Source organism: Giraffa tippelskirchi, chromosome 11, assembly GCF_054371585.1.
Source record: "Giraffa tippelskirchi isolate mGirTip1 chromosome 11, T2T-mGirTip1v1.2.pri, whole genome shotgun sequence".
Lineage (NCBI taxonomy): Eukaryota > Metazoa > Chordata > Mammalia > Artiodactyla > Giraffidae > Giraffa > Giraffa tippelskirchi.
Genome location: NC_137285.1, coordinates 80,231,973 through 80,248,877, shown reverse-complemented (window position 1 = coordinate 80,248,877; position 16,905 = coordinate 80,231,973). Strand labels below are relative to the sequence as shown.

The 16,905-nt window shown below is 38.0% G+C and overlaps 1 protein-coding gene and 1 pseudogene across 10 annotated transcripts in view; both read left to right on the top strand.

Moving 5' to 3' along the window:
- Nucleotides 1-16,905, top strand: part of GRIA4 (glutamate ionotropic receptor AMPA type subunit 4) — a 622,527-nt gene that overhangs the window by 147,315 nt on the left and 458,307 nt on the right. The window lies entirely within an intron of this gene.
- LOC145526364 (60 kDa heat shock protein, mitochondrial-like) lies at nucleotides 4,737-14,614 on the top strand (annotated as a pseudogene).

The following is a 16,905-nucleotide window of genomic DNA, read 5'->3' as shown; positions in this document are numbered from 1 at the left end:
GACAGCCAGTGTTGCTTCAAGGAATCTTGAAGGAAAGACCCTCAGGACAACTGGACCTGGCAGCTGCTAAGGCTTGCCCCATTATTTCCTGACTGGGTTGGCTAGCCATAAGGAGCAAGGCTGCTATCTGGCTAAGCCAAATTTGTTACCGAGTCCAAGCTTGTTCTGCTTGCTACATGACAGGCCAATGAATCTGAGAGAAGAGGTGTTGAGGCAAGGAGTATGCTTTTATTCAGAGAGCCAGATGACTGAAGAGATGCCAGAGTAATGTCTCACAATAACCATTTTGTTAGGGAGGGTCTGGATGCCAGGTTCTTTTATAGATTAGAGATGGAGAGGGAAGTGAGGAAACAAAGTAAAAGGGCCATTAATCTTCAAATGGTTAAATTTGTAGGCTGATGTGTTAATTTCTTCCTTCCTGCCATCTACAGGTGGATAGAGTTCTGAACAAAGGCACTTTAGTTTAACAGTGAGTCAGAGGGACAGGATTCTGAAGTAGGCCATTATGTATGATTCTAATAACAAAAGCAATGGCAAGCAAGTCAAAGGAACAGTTCGATATGTAGTCAGAATTGACTTCTCCCTGCAACAAAAATGAGCTCCATGAGTTGTTTGTACATTTTGGACATTAATTCTTTGCCAATTGCTTCATTGGCAAATACTTTCTCCCATTCTTAGGGTTGTTCTTTTGTTTTGTTTTTAGTTTCCTTTGCTGTGCAAAAGCTTTTACATTTAATTAAGTCTTTCTCTCTCTCTCTCTCTCTTTTTTTTAATTTTCTTCTTATTTGCATTACTCCAGGAGGGAATGGGAAAAGATATTTTTTGTAATTTATGTCACAAATTGTTCTGCCACTGATTTCCTCTAAGAGTTTTATAGTATCTGGCCTTACATTTAGATTATCAATCCATTTAGAGTTAATTTTTCTGTATGCTGTTAGGCAGTGTTCTAATTTCATTGTTTTACATGAAGCTGTTTTGTTTTCCCTGCACCAACTTATAGAAGAAGCTGTCTTTTCTCCATTTTATATTCTTCCTTCTTTTGTCAAAGATAAAGTGACTATAGTTGTGTGGGTTTATCGCTGAGCTTTCTATCCTTTTCCATTGATCAACAAATACTTCTGTTTTTATGCCAGTACCACACTGTCTTGATGACTGTAGCTTTGTAGTATAGTCTTAGGTCAGGGAACTTGATTCCTCGAGCTCCATTTTTCTTTCTCAAGGTTGCTTTGGCTATTTGGGGTCTTTTGTGTCTTCATACAAATTTTAAAACTGTTTGCTCTAATTCTGTGAAAAATGCCATTGATAATTTGATAGGGATTGCATTGAATCTATAGACTGCTCTGGGTGGCATAGTCATTTTGATAAAATTGATTGTTCCAACCCAAGAAAATAGTATGTTTCTGCATCGGTTTGTGTAACCTTATATATATTTTCACCAGTATCTTACAGTTTTCAGGCAAAAAAAAACACCTCAAATGAGTAACACACCAAGAAACATATTAATCAAACTAACAAAAATTAAATACAAAGAAAAAAGTATTAAGAGCAGCAAGGGGAAAGCAACAAAAATTACACAAAGGAATCCCCATAAGATAATCAGTTAATATTTCAGCAGAAACTCTGCAGGCCAGAAGGTAGTAGCAGTATATATTAAAAGTGATGAAAAGGAAAAAAACTGCAATCAAGATAACCCAACAAGGCTCTCATTTAAATTTTTCTTTATTTTTTAAAATTATTTATTTTGATTAATAAAATGTAATTATTTATTTTTAATTGCAAGATACTTGATTTACTTTGTTATGCTGGTTTCTGCCATACATCAATGTAAATCAGCCATAGTTATACACATGCCCCCTCCCTCTTGAAACCCCCTCCCCCTTCCCACCCTATCTCATCCCTCTAGGTTGTCACAGAGCTCCAGACTGAACTCCCTGAGCTATACAATAACTTCCCATTAGCTATGTTTTACACATGATGGTGTATTTATCTTAATGCCATTCTCTCAATTCATCACACCTTCTCCTTCCTCCCTCAGTGTCCATAAGTCTGTTCTCTATGTCCAAGTCTCTATTCCTGCCCTGCAAATAGATTCATCAAAACCATTTCTCTAGATTCCGTATTTATGCATTAATATACAATATTTGTTTTTATCTTTCTGACTTAACTTCACTCTATATAACAAGCTCTAGGTTTATCCACCTCACTAGAACTGACTCAAATGTGTTCCTTTTCATTGCTTAGTAATATTCCATTGTTTATATGTACTATAATTTCTTTATCCATTCATCTGTCAAAGACATGTAGGTTACTTTCATGTCCTGGCTATTGTAAATAGTATTTTAATGAACATTGGGGTACATATGTCTTTTTCAATTATGGTTTTCTCAGGGTATATGGCCAGTAGTGGGATTGCTGGATTTGGCTGAGAAATCAGAAGCTTTATAGACAAGTAAAAGCTAACAGAATATAGTACCACTAAACCAGTTTTAAAACAAATGCTAAAAGGAATCTCCCTAGGCAGTAGACAGAAGAGAAGGGAATAAAAGGGAAAGAGAAGAAAAAAGACGTACAAAAAGAAACCCAAAGCAATTAAGAGAATGGCAACAGAAACATACATGATCAATAATTACCCTAAATGTAAATGGATTAAATGCTATAATCAAAAGACATAGATTGGCTGAATGGATACAAAACCAAGATTATATATATATATGCTGTCTACTAGATACTCACTTCAGATCTAAGGACAGATGCAGACTGAAAATGAGAGGATGGAAAAAGATACTTCATGCAAAAGGAAATCAAAAGAAGGCTGAAGTAGTAATAGTCATATAAAAATACAGAGTTTAAATGAAGACTGTTACAAGAAACAAGTAAGAACACTGCATAATGATCAAAGGATCAATCAAGAAGATGTAACAACTGCAAATATATATGCACCCAACATAGGAATGTCTCAATATACAAGGCAAATTCTAACAACTATCAAAGGGGAAATCAACAGTAACAGGGCAATAGTGGGAACCTTTATCACCCCTCTTTTATCAATTGGCAGATTATCCATACAGAGAATTAATAAGGAAACACAAGCCTTAAATGACAGATTAAACTTCATAGGGCATTCCATCTGAAAGCAGAAGAATACATTTTCTTCCCAAATGCACACAAAACCTATTTCAGGATAATCACATCTTGGTTCACAAATCAAACCTCAGTAATTTAAGAAAGTTGAAATCATATCAGGCATCTTTTCAAACCACAACACTATGTGATTAGAAAACAATTACAAGGGAAACAATTGAAAAAAAAAATGAAGGCTAAAAAATATGTTGCTAAATAATCAATGGATCACAGAAGAAATTAAAGAGGAAATTAAAAAATACCTATAGACAAATGACAATAGAAACATAATCAAAACCTATAAGAATAACAAAAACAGTTAGAAGAGGGAAGTTTATAAACAATGCAATCTTACCTTAAGAAAACAAATCTCAAATAAACAACCTACCCTTACATATTAATCAACTAGAGGAAGAAGAACAAATAAAACGCAAAGTTAGTAGAAGAAAAAGAGTCATAAAGATAAGAGCAGAAATAGATGAAATAGAGATGAAGAAAGAACAGCAAAGATCAATGAAACTAAAAGCTGTTATTGCTCTTTTTTTTGAGAAGATAAACAAAACTGATAAACCTTAAGCTAGACTCATCAAGATAAAAGGAAGAGGACTCAATTCAATAAAATTAGAAATGAAAAATAAGAAATCACAATATACACCACAGAAATATAAAGAACCTAAAGACATTCTTACAAGCAGCTATACACCAATACAATGAGCAACCTAGAAGAAACAGATTCTTAGAATGGTATAGATTTCCAAGACTGAAACAGGAAGAAATAGAAAACATGAACAGATCAATCACAGTTGGAAAAAAAAAAAGCAAAGAAAACATAACAATAATCAAGAAACAAAAAGCTGAAAATCAAGCAGAAAAAAAAAAAACAAAAAAATATGAAATAGAGAAATAAAAATATATTAAAAATGTAAGAAGTAAAAATAATAAAACAACACCAAAAATTCTCTGGGGCTCCTGCTACGGGTATCCTTGCCTCCATGGTGAGCCACAGCCAAGCCCTGCCTCCTCTAGAGGCCCTCAAGACCCTAGGCAGGTCTCTGGACCCATTGTGGGCACTGTGGGGGCAGCTCAGACACCGACCTCGCCCAACTCCTGCATGCATGTGCCCACCAAGTCCACAGATACTAAAGCTAGACTGATCTCAGTTGTGGAAGCATTCATTGTCCGTTCAGATGTTCTGCAGCTGCTGGGTTTACCGGGTGACTGAGAGGTTTAATCCACAGTTTGCACAGTTGGGAGGAGAGATTTCAGTTCTTCTTCCTTAGTCTCACAGCCTCTGGAGCTCACCTTTGGTTTGGGTCCCACCTCTGCAGGTGGGCTACCTTCAGGTCTCTGCTGAGGTGTCTGCTCCAGGATAGAGGGGGCAAAGGCTGGGACTGGAGGCATGCTGTTCCATTTTGGCTGGATGGGGTGGGGCAACAACTGACTGGGGCACTCTTGCTAACTTAGGTGGGATGGGCAAGAAGTGGTGACCGAAAGGTGGATGCTCACTCAGGTTAGAGGAGAATAAGACATCAACAAGTGAGACACTCACGCTTGCTCTGGCCAGAGCCCCTCCCAGTGCCCAGGGCAGGGGCTGGCATGTGGGGAAAGAGGCCTCGATGGCGGCCCTGTATTTGCATGTCACTCAACCTCAGTACCTGGCTTCCACGGAAGTCCGTGCTTCCTCCTGAGGCATTCCTGGCTGCAAAGCTCCCCACTGCCAGCCCCTAGAGCTGTCTGCACACAGCCAACAGTAGTCGTCTCCCTGGGTACACTCTTAACCTCATGTTTTAGCTCCTAGCCTTTGCCAGCATCAGCAAACACCTATCTGTTGCTTGGATATGAAAAACTGTGGCATGGACCATCTGTGTAAGTCTTGTTCTGTCCTGCCTGCCACAGACTGACCTCTGCAATTTCCTCTGATAGCCAGCCCCCAAAGCTCCCTTTCTGTTTCAGCTGGTCTCCCAGCTAGTGAGGGGGCTTCCCCAAGTCCAGTTAACTCTCCTTTCCTTCAGGTTCCCCCAAGCAGGCAGAGCTGTGGGTCCCCTCCCATTTTCTCTTTTCTTTTTCTTCCTTTTCTCTTTCTTCTAACCTGGTTACATAGGGATTTCTCTTGTCCTTTTAGGTATCTGAAGTCCTCTGCTAGTGTCCATGAGCTGCTCTGTGAAAATTGTTCTACTTGTAAATATATTCTTGATGTTCCTGTGGAGAGAAGTGAAACCTGGGTCCTCCTATTCCACCAACTTGACCCAAACTGTTGATGATTTAAAAAAAACATTTTTAAGTATACTCTTACTAGGACTCTATTAAACCTATGTATACCAAAAAATAAATATTGGTAAACAGAAAGAAAGAAGAAAGCTGAGCACCGCAGAATTGATGCTTTTGAACTGTGGTGTTGGAGAAGACCCTTGAGAGTCCCTTGGACTGCAAGGAGATCCAACCAGTCCATCCTAAAGGAGAGCAGTCCTGGGTGTTCATTGGAAGGACTGATGTTGAAGCTGAAACTCCAACACTTTGGCCACCTCATGCGAAGAGTTGATTCACTGGAAAAGACCCTAATGCTGGGAAAGATTGGGGGCAGGAGAAGAAGGGGACGACAGAGGATGAGATGGTTGGATGGCATCACTGACTCGATGGACATGGGTTTGGGTAAACTCCAGGAGTTGGTGATGGACAGGGAGGCCTGGCGTGCTGCAATTCATGGGATTGCAAAGAGTCAGACACGACTGAGAGACTGAACTGAATTGAACTGAAACAGAAAGACAGTAGTTATTGCATAATGGAGATAAAACAACAGATTATTTTTAAAAGTTTCCTCTTTAATGTTTTACAATTCTTAAAAAATAAATTCACTCCTCAATGCACCTAAAAACATAAAAGAAAATTAAGACTATAGTTTTGTTTCTAATTTGCCAAATTCTCAAACATAACCGACTCGATGGACATGGGTTTGGGTGGACTCCAGGAGTTGGTGATGGACAGAGAGGCCTGGCGTGCTGCACTTCATGGGGTCGCAAAGAGTCGGACACGACTGAGCGACTGAACTGAACAAACCTATTACTTTCTGCCTTTTCTGCATTAGATTCCAAAGTATAATGGGATATGTAAAGAATGAGTAGTTTCTTGTGAATTTTTAAAAGATTAATCTACTTAATCTAACATTTTAGTCATAGTACATTCAAGTGCTAACAATACTTTTCTGTAAAAAATAAAATTAACAAAAAATAAAATTAATTTTGCAAATATACCCAAAAGAGTAAAGAAGAGGATCTAAAACTCTTGATATTTTAGAATTATAAGTGCACCTTCTTTATCTAATTTATTTAAAAGACTCACAGATATTTCCAGCTCTATAAATATAGTAAATACTTATTCAATTCAATACAATTTAAAGTGTGTTTACTTAAAAACATAGGTTTACTATCTTCATTCAATACGAGTCTGTAATACAGAATAGTCTGTGGCAGCCACCAAAGAAAAAAATTCTTTCCCCATAAGTTTTTATTAGTCAATTTATAACCTAGTTAACCATTAAATTCCAATTTCAGGGAATGTTATTGAAAAGTATAGATTCTATGAGACCTTGTAAAATGTACACTGAATTCAGAGATTAAGAATGACATCCTCAAGATAGTGACAGATCTGAGTAGTGAAAAATGACTAAGGTGACTAGGTGAAGAAGTAGTGGTTAAGTGAACAGGAACATTTCAAGGTTGAGGGAGTAAGGGCAGAGGCCTCATAGAAAGAACAATGGATAATGTGGCTATATAGGCCAGAAGGTAGAAGACTTGTTAGGCCTACCTAGGAACTTGGTCTTCATTTTACGTAGAAGTTTTTGAAGGACTTCAGAAAAAAAAAAAAAGCACAAATTTACACTTTTAAAAAGATCACCCTGGATCCAATGTAGAGAAAGAATTGAAGGAAGATATGAATGATTGCTGGGAGTTTCTTAAGTAGCCTAAGAAAGATATGGAAGGGTACAAAAAAAAAGAAAAAACAACTACAACAAAGAAGATCAAATATTTCAAATAAACTTAAAAAGAAATATGCATTACTTTTATAAGAGAAACTTTAAACCATACCTGAGAGATGCAAAATTAGACTTGAATAAGTGCAAAGACAGTTCATCTTCTCGTGTGAGACTATTAAACTATAAAGATGACAGTCCTCTCTTAATAAACTTATCAACTTAACTCAATCTTAATCAAAATATTAGCAGACTCTTTTATGGTATAAGACAAGTAAATAATGAAGTTTGTATGGAAAAGCAAACATACAAGAAGAGGCAGGAAAACACTGAAAAGGAAAATGTACGAGAAGATATTAGCTGTGCTAGATAGAAAGCTATAAAGATTTACTTCAAACTTTCTGTTAAGAGAACAGAGAAACAGAATGGAAAACCCAGAAACAGATCCAAGTATACAAAGAAATTTATTATATGATAAAGGTAATATGTTTGGAGCAACAATGACTCAAAGATGGAGTTTCAAATTAATGATTGTTGACCAACTGGGAGATCATTTGGAAAAAATATTTGATAAATATCACACACCATATACCAGAATAAATTCCAAATAGATCAGAAATCTAAATATAAAAATGAAAAAAACACAAGAACTAGAAGAGCACTGGGATGAGTTTCTCTTTATCATCATAATAAGAAAATACATTTTATTTCTCAAACTGTAGAAAAATGAAAGAAAAAACTGATAAATTTGACCACATGAACGTGAAAGTTAAAAAAAAAAAGCTAAGACAATAACATGAAGTATCACAGATAATTGATGAACTGGGAGAAAATAATTGTAATGTGTAACACAGAGAGCAATGCTATTGATACACTGTTCTTGTCACTAAGTTCTACACAACTCTTTGTGACCCCATGGTTTCCAGCCCACCAGGCTTCTCTGTTCTCCACTATCTTTCAGGCTTTGCTCAAACTCATGTCCATTGAGTCGGTGATGCTATCTAACCATTTCCTCCTCTGCTTTCCAATGAGCTGGCTCTTCACTTCAGGTCCCCAAAGGATTGGAGCTTCACCTACAGCATCCGTCCTTACAATGAGTATTCAGGATTGATTTCTCTTTGGATTGATGGATTTGATCTCCTTCCAGCCCAAAGGACTCTCAAGTATCTTCTCCAGCACCGCAATTCAAAAGCATCAATTCTTCAGTGTTTAGCTTTCTTTATGGTCCAACTCTTACATTGTACTTGAATATTGGAAAAAACACAGTTTGGACTATCACTTGGCAAAGTGATGTCTCTGCTTTATAATGTGCTGTAAAGATTTGTCATAGCTTTCCTTCCAAGAAGCAAGCATCTTTGAATTTCATGGCTGCAGTCACTGTCCTCAGTGATTTTGGAAACAAAAAATAAAATCTGTCAGTGTTTTCATTTTTTTCCCTTCTATCAAAGTGGTGGTGCCATAATCTTAGATTTTTTTAATGTTGAATTTCAAGCCAAATTTTTCACTTTCTTCTTTCAGTCTCATCAAAAGGATCTTTAGTTCCTCTTCAGTTTCTGAAGAGTGGTATCATCTGCATATCTGAGGTTGTTGATATTTCTCCCAGCAGTCTGGATTCTATATTGTGATTCATCCAATCTGAGATTTCAAATGATGTACTCTGCATACAGTACTTCCCTATTGACTCAGTGTGTAAAGAATCTGCCCATGATGCATAAGATGCAGGAGACAGGGATTCAGTCTCTAGGTCAGGAAGATCCCCTGGAGAAGGGCATGGCAACCCACTCCAGTGTTCTTGCCTGAAGAATCCCATGGACAGAGGAGTCTGGTGGGCTACATACCATGGGGCCACAAAGAATAAGACATAACTGAAGTGATGGAGCATGCACACATGGACTCTGTATATAAGTTAAGTAAGTGGGGTGATAGTATACAGCCTTATAATACTCATTTTTTTCAATTTTGAACCAGTCAGTTGTTTCATATATGGTTCTAACTGTTGCTTCTTGACCCTGTTATAGGTTTCTCAGGAGAAAGGTAAGGAGGTCTGGTATTCCAATCTCTATAACAATTTCCCCAGTGCTTGTAGTGATCCACACAGTCAAAGGATTTAGCATAGTCAGTGAAGCAAAATAGATATTTTTTTCTGGCACTCTCTTTCTTTCTCTATGATTCAACGACTGTTGGCAATTTGATTTCTTCCCTCACTTCAACTAGCTTTACTCATTGCAACGCTTTCTAAGGTCCTCTTGACTACACACGCCAGGATATCTGGCTCTAGGTGAGTCACCACACCATCGTGGTTATCCAGGTCATTGCTTTGTATTGTTCTTCTGTGTATTCTTGCCACCTCGTCTTAATTTCTTCTGCTTCTGCTGGGTCCTTACATTTTCCATTCTTCATCACGCCCATTGTTGCATGAAATGTTTCCTTCGTATCGCCAATTTTTCTGGAGAGATCTCTAGTCTTTCCTATTCTGTTGTTTTACTCTATTTATTTGCATTGTTCATTAAAGAAGGCTTTTTATCTTTCCTTGCTCTTCTCTGGAATTCTGCATTCTTTTGGGTAAGTGTCTGTGTGTTAGTCACTCAGTTGGGTTTGACTCTTTATGACCCTTGGACTGTAGCCCGCCCAGCTACTCTATCCATGGAATCCTCCAGGCAAAAATACTGCAGTGGGTTGCCCTTCCCTTCTCTAGGGGATCTTCCAAACCCAGGGATCTATCCTGGGTCTCCTCTACTCCAGGCAGATCCTTTACCATCTGAGCCACCAGGGAAACCCTCATTTGGGCATGTCTTTCCCCTTCTCCCTTGGTGTTTTCTTCTCTTCTTCCCTCAGCTATTTGTGCCTTCTTGATTTTCTATTTCTTCAAGATGATTTTGACCACTGCCTCCTGTACAATGTTATGAAACTCTATTCATAGTTCTTCACATACTCTGTCTACCAGATCTAATCTATTGAATCTATTTGTCACCTCCAATGTATAAGGGTTTTGATTTAGGTAACACTGATGGCCTAGTGGTCTTTCCCTATTTTCTTCCATTTAATTCTGAATTTTCCAACAAGGAGCTCATGATCTGAGCCACGGTCAACTCCTGGACTTGTTTTTGCTGACCCTATAGAGCTTCTCTGTCTTTGGTTGCAAAGAATATAATCAATCTGATTTCAGTATAGACCATCTGATGATGTCCACATGTAGTCTTTTGTGTTGCTGGTAACTGGTGTTTGCTATGACCAGCACATTTTCTTGACAAAACTCTGTTAGCTTTTGCCCTGCTTCATTTTGTACTCCAAGGCCAACCTTGCCTGTTACTCCAGGTATCTCTTGACTTTCTACTTCTGCATTCTAATCCCCTATGATGAAAAAAGCTTTCCAGGTGGCATAGTGATAAAGAATCTGCCAGCCAATGCAAAAAAAATGCAAGAGATGCAGGTTTTATCCCCAGGTCAGGAAGAACCAAGCAACTGAGCACACACACATGCTGAAAAGGCCATCTCTTTTTGGTATTAGTTCTAGAAGGTGATTAGGTCCTCATAGCGGAGAAGGCAATGGCACCCCACTCCAGTACTCTTGCCTGGAAAATCCCATGGACGGAGGAGCCTGGTAGGCTGCAGTCCATGGGGTCGCTACCAGTCGGACACAACTGAGCGACTTCACTTTCCCTTTTCACTTTCATGCATTGGAGAAGGAAATGGCAACCCACTCCAGTATTCTTGCCTGGAGCATCCCAGGGACGGGGGAGCCTGGTGGGCTGCCGTCTATGGGGTCGCACAGAGTCGGACATGACTGAAGCGACTTAGCAGCAGCAGCAGCAGGTCCTCATAGAACCTGTCAATTTCAGCTTCTTCAACATCAGTGCTTGGAGCATAGACTTTGATTACTGTGATGTTAAGTGGTTTGCCTTGGAAATGAACTGAGATCATTCTGTTGCTTTTGAGGTTGCACCCAAGTACTGCATTTTGGACTCTTGTTGACTATAGGGTCTACTCCATTTCTTCTAAGGGATTCTTGCTTACAGTAGTAGATATCATGGTCATCTGAATTAAATTCACCCTTTCCATCCATTTTAATTCACTGATTCCTAAGATGTTGATGTTAAGTCTTGTCAGCTCCTGCTTGACGATGTCCAATTTAATTTGATTGATGGACTTAACATGCCAGGTTCCTATGCAATATTGTTCCTTACAGCATTGGACTTTATTCACTACCAGAAGCATCCATGTTCACCATCAGATGCAACAGAGCATCATTTCCACTTTGGTCCAGCTGCTTCATTCTTTGTGGAGCTGTTAATAACTGCCCTCTGCTCTTCTCCAATAGCCTATTGGACACTTTCCAACCCGAGGGGCTCAACTTCTAGTGTCATATCTTTTTGCCTTTTCGTGCTGTTTACGGGGTTCTCATAGCAAGAATACTGGAGTGGGCCATTTCCTCATCCAATGGACCACTTTTTGCCAGAACTCTTCACTTCATATGTGAAGAGTTCATACACTTTACTTCATATGACGTATCCTTATTGGGTGACCCTGTATGACATGGCTCATAGCATCATTGCATTACACAAAGGGAGTTGTGATCTTTTATCCTAATAAATACAGGCCTCTTAAAACTAAAAAAAAAAAAAAAAAGTGACAAAATAGCCCAACAACAAAATAAGAAAAAGATCCAAGAAGAAATTCACACACAGAAAAAAAAGATAAAAATCACCCTTAAATATATTATTTTAAAATTTCATTTGCTTGGCAAAATTTAAAAATATGACAGTGCATCCTCTTTGTGGTGAACAAGGACTCACATATTGTCCATGAGAATGCAAACTGGTAGGACCCTTCTTGTGAAGGATTTAACAATGTGTAACAAAACTCTGTGTATATTTATATATACACTTATCTTTTGATCTTTTGATCTGGTCATCCCACTTTTAAGAATCTACCCTGAAGATACACCTCCAGCAATACATATGCATAAGATTCTTCTTTGCAGTACTGTTTGAATTGCAAAATATTGGAAATTACCTAGGTGATCTTACACAGCAGAGTGCCTGAATAAAATATGGTACTTCCAACAATAGAGTACACTACCATGTTTTAAATTAGATAGCTGGTAAGAAGTTGCTATATAACGCAGGGCATTCTGTGATGACCTAGAGGGGTGGAATGAGGGGAGGGGAGAGAGGCTCAAGAGGGAGGTGATATTCATATAATTATTACTGATTTGCATTGCTGTCTGGCAGAAACCAACACAACATTATAAAGCAATTATTCTCCAATTTAAAAATAAATTTATAAAAGGAATAAAGAAGAGCTCTAAAAGCTAAAATGGAGTAATTTCCAATCTATATTGTTAAGTTTTCCTTTTAAATCTTGTTGCACACAGATTGTCACACATGGGAAAACAAGAAGGGAAAGGAAGCTGCTGCACAGACTATGCCAAAGTGCAGAGAGAACAATGGAGAGAGGACACGTGGGTTCTTTGCTGTGTGTGCCATGCAGGTTGTCTCTCACTTCACCTGTGCATGCCTCACTACCCCTTACATAAATTACTTGATGGCTGCAGTCTTTCACCAGACTAGGCCAGTATCAGGGCACTGCATCCTCATCTTACTCAGGCTTATGCCAAAGTTGAAGACAGTGTCTTTAGTGAAGACACTAATGCTTCAAGGTGTATTAGACCTTTTAGTTGATGCTAGAGTCATTATCAGGTGGCTAAAGGGAAGAACAGTGTTTGAAAAGTCCCCAAATAACAACAGATAGTGTGGCTAATGCAAAGTCAGTTGCAATACTGAATAAATATAAAAATATTGGACCTATACTTGTTTAAAAATGTTGCCAATAATACAAATGAAAAAACTGCAGACCCACCACCACTGTTGCAATACTGATATACTCTATTACCAAAGACAGCTTAGAAAACATTGAAAGTCAAGTGACTGTGCTGGTTGCTCAGTCATATCCAACTCTTTGTGACTCTATGGACTCTAACCCACCAGGCTCTTCTGCCCAAGAAATTTTCCAAGCAGGAATATTTGAGTGGGTAGCCATTCCCTTCTTCAGGGTATCTTCCCAACCCAGGGATCAAACCTGGGTCTCTTGCATTGCAGGCAGATTTTTTTACCATCTGAACCACCAAAGAAGCCCAAAGACAGCTTAGAGAAGATTAGCAAAGGAGTTAATCCAGTGGAAATCAGAAGAGGTGTAATCTTAGCTATAGGTACTATAATTGCTAAACTTAATATGCAGTCTAAAGCTGTATCAGCCCTTGAAGAAATTGCTGACTGCTAAGATTTCACCAAAGAGATGGGCTATATAAAATGATGGATAAATCCTGAATGATAATTATAAATTATTAAATTATTAAGTGGAAGTTTATTTCTTCATATTTTTATGCACCAAAAGATCAGAAATGTGAATTTTAGAATGCCTGTATTCTATTTAGTGAAAAGATAGTGTCTAGTCTGTTATTCTTGCCTTTGAAATTGCCAATGTTCATTGTTGTCTTTGATAATGATTGCTGAAGACATTAATGGAGAAGCTCTAAACACATCCCTTTTGAATAAGCTAAAAGTTGGTCTTCAGATTGTAGCAAAGTTCCAGATGTTGTTGATAATATGAAAAACCTGCTTAAGGACATGCCTGTCACTGCTGGTGGGCTTCCCAGGTGGCTCAGTGGTAAAGAAGCCACCTGCCAATGCAAGAGATGCAGGTCCGATCCCTGCATTAGGAAGACTCCCTGGAGGAGGAAATGAAAACCCATTCCAGTTTTCTTGCTTGGACAATCCTATGGACAGAGGAACCCGGCAGGGTACAGTCCATAAGGTCACAAAGGGGAGGAAACTAGTGAGAAACAGCACTCACACATCACTATTTGTGGTTCAGTGCTTGCAGAAGAGAGTTTGACCTTAAATCTTGATGCTGATGTTGTTCTCACTCATGACATAGCCAAAGTTGAGGAGGTCGTGGTGACCAAAGATGAAGCTCTGCTCTTAAAAGGAAAAGGTTGACAATCTCATATTTAAAAGCATGTTCAAGAAATCAATGAGCAGTTAGATATCATAACTAGAGAATATGAAAAGAAAAAACTGAGTGGACTCATAAAACTTTCAGTAGAATAGTTGTGCTTCAGGTTAATGAAACAAACTATGCTGAAGTGAATGAAAAGAAATTTACAGATGCTCTTGGAGTTCCAGGAGTTGCTATTAAAGAAAGCATTGTTCTGGAAGGGAGTTGTATTCAGCTTTAATACATTTCAGCCTTAGAGTCACTAATTACATCTAATGAAAATTTATTTAGTGATATAGAAATTACTAAAAGGACACTCAAAATTCTTGTCATGATCATTGTTTTAAAAATGTAGGTGTAGGAAGATTATTCATAATTGATAAAATCATGCTAAGTTTATCAGTAGTTGGTTGTCATGCTATGCTTGGAGATTTTGTGAATATGATGAAGAAAGGAATTATTGATCCAACTAAGATTGCAAGAATTTCTTTATTGGGTGGTAAAGAAGAGAAGCATCCTGGAAATCAGTAGAACGGGTGGAGTAGGGGATGATATGTTCTAATTATTAATGAACTATGGCAGGATGTTTGAGATAATGTTTCTCAACAATAATTTCAGAGAAATCTGTTGAAGAAAGTCACTGAAGAAAAGGCTGTCTGATATTTAAGAACTTTTCTATAAACATCAATTATGAGTTTCAGTTGACAATATATAATGATTTACTACTGTCATTGTCCATATTTATTGATATTAATAATATACTTTGTTTTTTAAATAAAAAAGTCATTTGTACAATCATGAAAAAGGGACATTTAAAAGAGTATCTGTATTATGCTATCCTTTATGTAAGAAACAAGGGCAATGATAGAAAACAGATTTATCCACTAATCTCTTCAAAAGAAATATCAGAAAGATAAAACAGAAACTCATGAAATTGGTCACCAGTGTCACATGGTGGATAGGAACAGCAATGAAAGAGTGTGAAAGGAGCCTCTAAGTATAATTTTCTGTGTAGCACTGTCTTTTAGGATGTACCCTACAACAAAAATATATGAGAAAACCAGATGTAGAGGTAGCCCAAAATGGAATACAAGAATGGCAATAGTACAAAATACCTAGCTATCAATATATTACAAATAAATGATATAACCATACTTAAAGGGGTAGAGAAAAAAGAATTCACTTAGTAATTTTGGGAAACAATATTCTGTTTGGTAAACAAAATTTAATTTGTCTATACAATATACAAACATATACTACTGTTGACTTAAAAAATATTCACAACCTAAAAGGAATTTTTAAGCACAAGAGGCAGCATCTCAAGTAACCTTGGGAGCAGTACTTCAAGGAGATGAGAGTGGAACCAAGTTATATTGAAGTTTTGCAATAAAGTGCAGATCAAAATGTCAAAAGATTAATTAATTAAAGAAAACTAGATATCCCAAGTTAAAGACTTCAGTGCTTTTCTAGGAATGGGACAATGCAAGAGTCTGGGCTCATTGAAATCATTCTTACGATATGATTCTCAGCTATCTGTGGCCAGTATCCTTCGTTTTCACATCCTGAGTTTCCTTGGGACTCACCAGCTCACGTTGGAAGGCTGTAATCACTGGTGACTGTGACACCCTTTGTTTATGATACAGTAGCAATACAGTAAGTCCCCTACATATGAATGAATTCCATTCTGAGAGCATGGCTGTGAATTCAACAAAGTTAGCCTAGGTATCCAACTAGCACAATCTGCACTTTAATAGGTTTATAATACTTGTCACACAAATAATATATCACAAAGACTAAAGAAAACATATCTCATATCATAGTACATTACCTTGAAAAGCACAGCACACAGAGGTACAATACAATAGCCCAACAGCTGGCATAGAGGGGTGGGCATTGAGCGTGAAGGCAAGAAGAGCTACTGAATGGAAGAGAGACAGGAGGTGGGAGATGGTAGAGCTGAAGGAATGTTAGCAATAGAAGACAGAGAACAAGCTTCAATTTCACTCACACTTGAGTTTATGACACAGGTTCTGGTTCCTCGCTGGATTCAGTTCTATCTACCCTCTTGAAAAAAACAATCCAGTGGTGTCTGAGTAGTAGCTGTTTTTTTCCTTGTTATGGATGACATGGTAGTAGTGAACTGCCCTCTGAACAGCTGCTTCAACCTTCATCTACCATTCCACATTTAGGTCCTGTATCTCAAAAACTAATAGTGCCTCCTCAGACAAGGAAAAATCCCTTTGCCATTTCTTGTACCATGAATCTCTTCAGCTCTTCAGTTACTTATTCCTCCTCTTGTCTGTCTTCATTCTTTCTCTGGGCCTCCAAATCCATCAGGTCTTCATTAGTAAGCTCCTTGTGTTGCACATCAAGGAATTCAGTGGTTTTCCTTTTGCAGATCTAGCTCCAGCGTCTTGCTGAGGGTCATTAAGTTGCAGAAGACATCTCTGAACTACTCATCTCCCTTCTCAAATTCGTGAAAATTGTGAATGAACTGCAGGCAAAGTTTCTTCCAAACTCCACTCATGGTGACAGCCATAATCTCACACCAAGCAAAGTCAATGCTTTTTATGGCCTTGTAGATGTTATGGTTCTTTCAAAATTGTTGCAAGGTTGTTACTGATTTGTCACTCATTTTACTCTTTGACAAAAAGTGTGACATATATAATATTTCTTGAAAGTCACTATAACTCCCTGGTCCATAGGTTGAATGAGTGATGTAGTTTTCAGTGGTAGATGCACTACTTTGATGTTGGGATGAAAGTCATCAATGATGGGAAATGACACGGAGCATTGTTGAGCAGCAAAAGAATGTTGGATGG